The sequence below is a fragment of the Curcuma longa genome, chromosome 5, assembly GCF_044706935.1.
Source record: "Curcuma longa cultivar G26 ecotype Majalengka, Jawa Barat chromosome 5, ITB_CL_G26_1.1, whole genome shotgun sequence".
NCBI classification, from domain to species: domain Eukaryota; kingdom Viridiplantae; phylum Streptophyta; class Magnoliopsida; order Zingiberales; family Zingiberaceae; genus Curcuma; species Curcuma longa.
In genome coordinates, this window is record NC_133865.1 from 11,826,289 (window position 1) to 11,836,029 (window position 9,741).

The 9,741-nt window shown below is 34.5% G+C and overlaps 1 long non-coding RNA gene across 1 annotated transcript; it reads right to left on the bottom strand.

The window, feature by feature from the left end:
- Positions 1–6,094: 6,094 nt before the first annotated feature.
- Positions 6,095–6,998, bottom strand: LOC141828866 (uncharacterized). Its single transcript, XR_012601845.1, has 3 exons — positions 6,742–6,998; positions 6,511–6,629; positions 6,095–6,227 (listed from the first exon to the last, which is right to left on the bottom strand). It is a non-coding gene; the product is annotated as an uncharacterized LOC141828866 (long non-coding RNA).
- Positions 6,999–9,741: the final 2,743 nt, after the last annotated feature.

Here is a 9,741-nt window from a genome sequence, read left to right on the forward strand (position 1 = left end):
AGAATAACAAAATAAAATTTATAAAGAGCTAATTTTTATTTATAAAAATAATAAAATAAAAAATTATTTTGATGCGGTTTAATTTTAATTTAACCAATACCGTTGTTATATTGATTTTTAAAAACTAATGCTACAACTTAAACATTAACATCATCAGTACTATAGTGGTGCTAATTTTTTAAAAATGATAAAGAACTGTGATATTAATTTTTTTAAAAATAGTAAAGAAGAATATATTTGGATTACGGAGCAAATTCACAAAAGTTTGAATGAGCTCAATTTTAGCTCTCTAAGGCTCAATAGACAATAAGTTTTGATCGAAATTTATTGTTCACTTGGATGATTTAGATTTTTGAGTTAACATATAATGGAAGAGACTAGTGTAGTAAAAGTATTTATGCTGTCCATATCTGATTTTGACATCCCTATAATAAGTTGAAGCCAAAATCCATTAATGGACCTAAAAAGTTCTGATCGGATCCATTCCAAGCGCTATAGATTTCTGAAGTATATCAAAATCTATATGTATCTAGAAATATCAACTTGAAGTCATTAACAATAGTGATTAGAAGGTTTTCAAATTTTATAACTTTAAAATAATTAACACATACACATAATTTATTATAGAGATGTCAAACCAGACATGTACATCATAAATATCTTCACTATACTATCCTCTTCTATTACATGTTAATTAACTTTTTAGAAATTCAAATACCTTTAAGTTAACTTCTATTAATTCAATGTGTTTCAATCAAAACTAAGTGATGGACTTAGATAACTCCAATTGAATCCATTCCAACTCCTGTGAATTTCTATAATACTCCGGAGTCCAAATATGTCATTCTTTAGTATTAAAAAAATCAGCACGACAATGATGCTAATGTTTAAGTTATGGTATTGATATTTTAGTTATAGTGTTGGTATTTGAAAATAAGCACCATAGCCATGTTGATTAAATTAAAATTAAATTATGATGTTGAAAGATATTTTTATTTCATTTTTATTAATAAAATTAACTTTATTAAATTTATTTTATTTTTTTAGTCTTTTATAATTAGAAATTAAAAAAATTATTTTTATTAATTTTTTATTAAAATTTTAAAATTAAAATTAAAATTAAAAATAGATAAATTTAGAAGATTATCATGTTTTTAATGATTAATTTAGTTTAAAAAGAAAGAGAAGAGATGAATGATTATTTGACCTCCGAATAAAAAAAAATTCATTAAATGGGAGAGAAAAGAATAGCCAACGGACAACAGGAGGTATAAGTGCGCATTGTGGATATTCGAAAGCTTTAGATGTGCTATTTGAGAATTTATTTTTTATTTTTAATGATAAAATTGTATTTTATATTACAAATTGTTTGTTTTTTTTGGGAATTAAAGGAAAAAAAATCATCACGAAAAAGCATTCATGATTTAAAAAAAAAAAAATGGAAATTTCTGGTTCATGTGATGGTCAACGATTAATGTAAAATTAGCGGCGAAGCTTATTCCCCGGCGTCGGCGGCGGCGGCCAAGGCGCACCTTCTCCTCCTTCACTCCCCGATCAAAAGGAGGACCAGAGCTCGAGGAAGAGGAGGAGATACAACGCGCGGGATGCTCGCCGGCGAAAGATCTTGGAGCGCGTAACTCACCGCCTTGCCCTAATCTCCGGGCAAGTCCAATCCGTCCCCATCTACTCCCCTCGTGCCCCTAATGAAGGACATCCTCCCCCTTCGGGTCTGATCTCTGTCTCTTTACTCGATCAATGCAATCGCATGTTCCTTAGTTAGATTGCCCTCATCGAGATTTAGTTCGATTTCAATATACTTTCCTCTGATGGTATCAGTTGTGTTTCGATTTGGTCCTCGATTCGATTTCCATTTCCAATCGGAAGGCATCATTTCACCTTTTTTACAGTGCATCCTCTCTCTCTCTCTCAATGCGATCGCATGCCTTTTAGTTCTCATGGCATTGGTTGTCTGAGGTTTAGGCAGAAATTTTAGGGGATTGGAAACTTGCGTTGCCAATCGAAAAGCAGCATTTTTCCTCCTCAGATTGGTTTGAATTATTTCATTGGTATTATTTGCTAAAGGTTGAATTTCTCCCACAATAGGGTTTATGGCAGAATCTTCAGTTGATAAATGCGGAGTTGACATTGAATACAAAATTCCTGTATATAAAAATTGCATAAAAAAGGCTACAAGCAAGCAAGTTTTAAACATCAAAATAATTAATCACTTTACAAGCAAACAATTTTTATTTGCTACTAGAGAAAAGGTTGACTCTATTATGGAAATCACAAAAGAAATCAAGGCTGACTCTATTATTACAGTCTAAGCATACATCTTCTGGTCTGGACTGATGAATGTGGGACCATATTTGTAAGGCACGCACAGCCATGCACTTGAGAATGCTGCCATTAAAATCCAAAGCTATCGGTATCATAGCTACTATACTTTGATGCTCATACTTCATTTGTATTCTCATATCACTAGCTAGCAGGAAATATTTAACGGGAAGCTACTTGACACTACATTGGTATCCAAAATAGGTATCATCAAAGACATCCTCAACACGGGATCCATGTGCACACAGCGGTATGCTGTTAAAAATAACAAGTTTGTGATTCAACTCCTGAACTTCTTTAGGAATACAATAACTTCGGCAGTAAGTACTGAACGTCTAAAAACACAAATAACACTCTAAAAAAGCTTACTTTTTGGGTTATTTGATAAGGAAACTGGAAATAGGAAAGGAAGCTTGAAAATTTCTCACCTCAACAAGAGCTTGAAGAATGCCGGGACTGATGGGTTCGAGCTTGGAGATTAGGGATTGCTTGCGGCGAAGCTCGGCGATTCTTGAGGCGGCTCGGCGAGGCGGACGGCGAGGCGGACGGCGTTTCCCGAAGCTCGGCGATTCTTTAGGGTTTTTTGAGGTGGACGGTCGACGGATGGTAAATGCGGATGGGTGGGAATCGCCGCGATTACCTTTTTTTTGTTTTCTTTGAGGCGGGCGGATGGGAATTGCAATCGACGGTGACACGGATGGGGATTTTCACGTTTTTTTACCTTTTTTTCTCTTTTGTTACTAAATGGGATATTTTCCCTTTTATGATTTTAATACGTATGATTTAATTAAAATCATAAACGGAGTTTTTTATTATTAAGCAGATTTTTTGTTTATTTTATAATTTAATTTAATTAAGATTTAAGATGATCACCTTGAATCGGTAAAAAATAAAAATTATAAAAAATATTAAAATTTTAAAATTTAATTTTTTTTTCTATTCTTATCTGAAAGAGTAAGAAAGTACGAACAAAGGAGATCACCATGAGGGAGGAAAAGAATACCCTTTGTAAGAGCATATTGATACCGAGGTGACTCGATACGAGAAGTCGAACTTCAACAGATCATAAGTTTTGACTCGGATATTAGAATGAAGCACCGTCAGTTGCTAATCAAACTTTCAGAGACATTTATTTGGTACCGGATAAAACCCGTACAGATCTATCTGATATCGTTTAGTGCTTCGTAGTAATTTCGAACTTATTTTTTACTTTTTAGTAATTTTTTTTTTAAATATATTTTTAACTTTTTTAAATTAAGATTTTAATTTACGGCCTATTTATAGGCATGTTTAATCATTTACGACCAGTTTGGTTGATTGAATAAAATTTTTTTTTGATAAAAACTTTAGAGGTGGTGTTGTCGCAGTTTTCTACCCGTTGTTCTAATTTCTCGAACTTGTTCTTATTCTCTCCACAATTCTTTTCCAATCTTGTATCTCCAGAATAATCACTATTTTGTCGACTTTACATATGTTTTTAAGAGATCAATATAGAAAAAGAAGAATCGATTAAATTTTTAAACATAAAATATATAATTTAAAAAATCAATAATAAATATAATTAGAATAATTTAAAGTTATTGTTTGACTTGGCTCGGTTCGATTACATTGTTAATAACAATTAATAATATTTTTAAATTAATCTAAAATTAAGAGTAAATATTATTTTTAAAAATATATATAAATAAATATTAAATACATAAAAAATTAGACCTCAAAATGTCTCTTAACGAACATGTTCGCGAGCCTTTAAACGAACACAAACGTCTCTTAACGACCACGTTCGCGAGCCTTTAAACGAACACGTTCGCGAGCCTCTTAACGAACACGTTCGCGAGCCTCTTAACGAACACGTTCGCGAGCTCACGAACCAAATACTATTAAGCTCGAGCTCGGCTCGATAATATTTTCGAGCTCGAAATCAAGCTCGAGCTCGATTCGTTAACGTAATCGAACGAACTCGAACGAACTTTTTTTCGAACCGAGATCCGAATAGCTCGTGAGTGGCTTGGCTTGATTACACCCCTAGTTTCCGGCAAGATAGAGCTTGGTCCTCTTGAGGGAAGTGAGAAACCCTAGATTCAACTCTATTCCTTTCCTGAGCCACTGCTCTGTTTCAACCCAAAGGAGATGTTATTGCGGTTGGGTTTCTTGCTCTTCCATTCGACGAAAAAACCCCTTTGCTGGCAGTCTCGATTCCTCACTAATCAGGCCTGCTTGTAGCTTGCTGCCGCCGACCAAGGGCTTGCTGCCGCCGGCCAAGGACTTGTTGCCCTGTTTTTGTTTGTTGTCACTCCCTGTTGTTTGCTACCAGATCTCGTGCTTTGTTGTCGGAGTGCGAAGTTTTGGAAGTCCTTATTGTCACCGGAAAGGTTTCGGCATCATGCCTTTGAGAGATCAACGAAAATTAGTTTACCGGCAATGGTTAGAAAACTTCGAAAATGAAAGCAACGTGTGTTGTTGCATGTTTTCGATATTAGGATATTCTTCTGTATTGACCGTTGCTGATTGACGGCTAGTACCGCGACCAGCAACACGACTCGTGCTTGAGAAGCTGTCCCGACAAAACTTGGCATGGATCACTGATAGAGACAGACTTCGAGGAAGCTGTTCAGTTCATACCATTTCCGTTGAGCGTCATATGTCAGGTATACGTAGAATAAATTTATTATTCTAAAATTTTAATTCTCAGCTATCGCACAAACTGTGTTGTATCTTGCATGCGTGGTTGTGAGTATTGTAATAATTTAGATTATTTTATTTTTCTTTCGCTGTGTGCATTTTTTAAATGCATAAACACGCGCAACGCACCGGCCCGATCCCAACAATTGGATCATCTAATATATGCATAACAGTTGTCATAGAGATAAATAATGTACCTTTTCTGAGTTTTGCTCTAGTTGTAATATTCCATCATCATGTTCTCCATTTTCATTACATAAAGTATTATCCTCAGATTTCTTCTCATCATCATTATGAAAATGTGAATATATACTAAGTATTGAATTCCATCATGGACATAGTAAGTTGGCCTCAAACACATGAGAATGAATATATATGAATAATCTCATATTGTAATGGTTCATATACTCAAGAAATTGAAATGATCATGGTAATTTTCTCACTTATAACCTAACAACATCATATTGACAGTAATCACCCATCCTTTCTTGATTGAGTTTAAAAACCATGAAATTATTTGAGAAGCAACCAAATTGAACATTTGCTTGCAAAAACATAATAAACATTGCTTAATATCCATAGACCTCACCTAGACGTGAAGAGGCCATGTCCATGTAGATATATTTGTTGTAACTCTTGTGATGATACAATGGTCAAAAACAAATTGATGGTCAGAGTAAAAACATGCAACTAGAGATGTTGTCCATAAGAAAAAAATAATGATAATGGTTGGGTGGGGTGGGATGACAACTAGATGGTGATACTAGAATTTAGTTGCATATTGCAATCAAAAGACATTACCATATTACTTCAAAACACCTACAAAACATATTCCTTCAAAACAGCTAGATGCTGAACAAGAGAAGAAAGTTGTGCTACTAGATTTAATTGAGTCCATCGTAATGCACATAGAGGAATCATGCAAAAGAACTCTGAATATTTGAATGGTGCATATAAAACATCCTCATCACATCTTATAATCCAAAACTTAATCTGTTAAAAAACACTATAACTATGATGATTGTCAAAACTCTTTCTTATCATTTAACATATTTGCAATTTTAATGATAGCCAAGCTAGGTAGTACCTAATCTTCTCCTTTAATAAATCCATATTTTGTACAATAGAAGCATCTATTTCAGTTTCTGCTTGCCCTTGCTCCTTAAGTTCATCCTTAGAACTTGTAATGTCGATTTGCTCTGTTCCTCCTTCAACAAATTGTAAAGAGACAACAAGGTAAATAAATATGCTAAAACTAGTCCATATAAGAGCAGAATGATCTAAAGAAAGAAAAAGTGACTTCCATAGGACAGAATATTCAAGCACGTGAAAAAATGCTTTTTCCACTTCATACAAAGGAAATTTTATTAGGTAACCAAACCTCTGGTTTCCACTTCACACAAAGGAAATTTTATTTCTCCAAAAAAGTAATAACTTCTGCCAAATATGATAAAGAACGAGATAAACAAGGTCAGTCTCCTCCCCCCTCACCTTCTACGGGTTTCGGCAGCTCCGACGAATCTGAGCCTGGCATTCAAAAGAAATGCTCAATTCTTGACTGCGACTTCAATGGTGACAGCTCCCCGTCCACCACGAGGATACGTCATAATCTAAGCAAAATAACATAACCACGCAACCCATCAAGCCAATGGAGCACAAACCCTCACCGTTTGTTCTCCTCCATTTGGAAGGAAAAGGGGAGGGCTGTCAAGAAACTCAAACCTTGGAGAAGAGGGAGACCGTGTGGAAGAAGGTGTTGCACGGGTGAGGGTTCCGAGCGTTAGGGGTTCGTCTTCAAATGAGGGCGTCGTGTTGGATGATCCAATAGGAGAGATCGATGACAACGCGACTGTGTTATACTGCACCGGGATCAGGATTCGGAGAGGAGAAGCTGGGCGGAGCGACTAGAGAGGAAGAGAGGCAAGGAGAGGTGAGAGAGGGGGCGGGAGAAGAGGAGAGGCGAGGAGGAGACGGGCGAAATCCAGATCGTGGATTGCACGCGGACCGCAAAAGATCCTCGATATAATATCCTCAAAGATAATACTTTTAAAAAAATGTTGTCTTTAACCAACAAAAAAGTACTAATAGACAACACTTTCTGAAAAAATGTTATCTTTGACCCAAAAAACCGCTAATAGACAACACTTTCTGAAAAAATGTTATCTTTGATTTTTAAAAGACAATGTTTTTGACTAAAAATATTGTTAAATAAAAAATAGACAACACTTTTGACAAAAAGCGTTGTTTATTTGCTTTTTTCATGTAGTGTAGCCTCCAATTAAGACTGTTTAGACTCCAACTAGGATTTCCTTCCCCAATCCTCTAGATCAGGACTTCATCTGCCTAGCCTCCAACTAGAACTTATCCTACCTAGCCTCCAACTAGGACTTTCTATGTCTAGTCTCTAATTAGGACTTCTCCTTGCCTAGCTTCAACTAGGACTTCTTATTAGCCTTCTGGTTAAATTGACCTGACTAGATTTCACTCACATTCAAATATTAGGTCCTGTTTAGATCAACCCTTGATCAAACAGACCAGACCTAGGTGTATTGTCAAACATCGAAATACTGGGTCAGACCTAGTGCTCCTTGCACCAACAGTATCAAGATGAGATTATTTGTGAATTAATAATGATTAGAGTGAATGAACACACCATTTATTAAACCTATAAGAAACTAGATAAGAATTCATGAGTTGAATTCAGGATTAGGCATTGAAAATATCTAGATATAAATTTATACGATGTTTTAGAATAACATACACTCTTTATTATAAGAAAATAACATCATAACATATGATTCATACTATATGTACAATAGTGACAATAAAGGTAGTAGGATAATGAATTCTTCCTTCTCTACTATGTGAGGTATTTAAGATTATACTCAATTTTACCCTAAGTGACTATTTAGCTGTCTACTTGAAGTTTTAATTAGAGTTTGCTACTTTAGCATGTATCCTATCAATTATGGATAATTTAATTTGTGGAACATGACTAGAAAAATGACTAGTTAAAATGAATAGATTTTATCTAAAAAAGAAAATTAAAATAAATTTATATATTTGATATTTATTCACTGGTTGACCAATTATATTTTTGTTAAGTACATAAAATGTAATTGTGAATAATTGTAATGAATGAAGATATTGTGAATATGCTCTTGACATAATAGTCATTATGAGAGATTAGAGATATTCATATTGATGTAAATGATTTAATCTATGGTACATGTAAGATGTTGATGTCTCCAATTTATTTGGAAGAGCAACAATATAAGATGTAATAACTTTTTTAGTATTAATCACCCAGAATGCTTGCTGTTGCATGAAACATTTTTCCTGATATATGAATTGAATGTTCTATTTGATTTTTGTGACTAATTAATCTTTGTGATTATATGATCTTTGTGGTTTGACTTGGACGAATGAGAGATGTTGATAGCGGAAGTAGTGGGAGATGTGAGTAGTTACCAAAATTACCTATTTATCTCACCACTTATCCCACTACTCTCCCTTTATTAAAGGGTGTGCCCAAGTTCTGGATGGGAGGCTACTGAATTTTTTCGAAAGCTATGTGTCTTGCGGAAATTTCTCCAAAAGAGGAACATCTATTGTCGATAGGGATTTAATTCGTGAATAACAAAGGGTTGTTCGATTCGTAACGTCCTTCCGACAACAAGCATGAAGAACAAGATCAATAAAAAATCATTGTAAGTGTTTATAATTTTTTGTTCGATAATTCATACATTCGAAATAACATGTGAGACGGGCGGTGACTATGCTCATGTGAATACCATAGAGGCGCGAACATATTGATCACACTCAGATCAACTTCATCCTCCAGATTCTTAAAGGTTCGTGCATCGAGAGGTAATATTCTACAACAACGAGTAATTATAATTCACATGGATCCTCGATGGATTCTTTTTCCGTTGCGTTTTCATGTTTTATTTTGCTATGGAACCCAACATGGACTTGGCACGATTAAATTGATAGCTCAATGTCTTAAGAGATCTAATGAGATTAGAAAAGGATGACAAGACGTAGAGCAATGAGGCAGCAAGGACGACAATCAAAAGAAGCGAACTTTAAAGGCAAAAACATGAAAGATAACATATATAAAGCCATGAACTTAATTGCATACAAAGGATGTGGGGCCTTAAGGAAGGGAGCATCGAAATAAAATCATGTAAGGGTAAGTCCCTAGCAAGCTGTGTGGGTAAAGTAATTTGTACCCGTGGGGGGTGAGGTAAAATTCAATTAGGCGGACTTGATCATAGAAAGTATAATAATGGTTTACTAGTCAACTAATATAGACTAGTTGACTAGTTATTAAAAAATTCAATATCTCAAATGGATTCAAGAGTTTAAGGGATTAGTAATCATCTAGAATATATATTTTAGTTGTCTAATGGATTAGTCAAATGAGATAGTCGACTAAATCCAATGGACTAGTGAAAAGAATAATTCTATTTGTGATTGAGAAAATTTTCGATTGTTAGAAAATTTTTAGTCGATTAGTGCCCATGTGAAAAGTAGTCGGGAGTTATTCTACATGACAAACAATCACAGTGCAAAGAAATAATCTATTGATATCAATAAACTAATTATCTATTAGGCGATGAACAATCTTACAGTAGGATTTGAAAATTATAAAAGGAGAGCTTCAAAAGGCTTTGAAGGTTGACATATTAGAGTTTATCAAACACCAATAAAACCTTT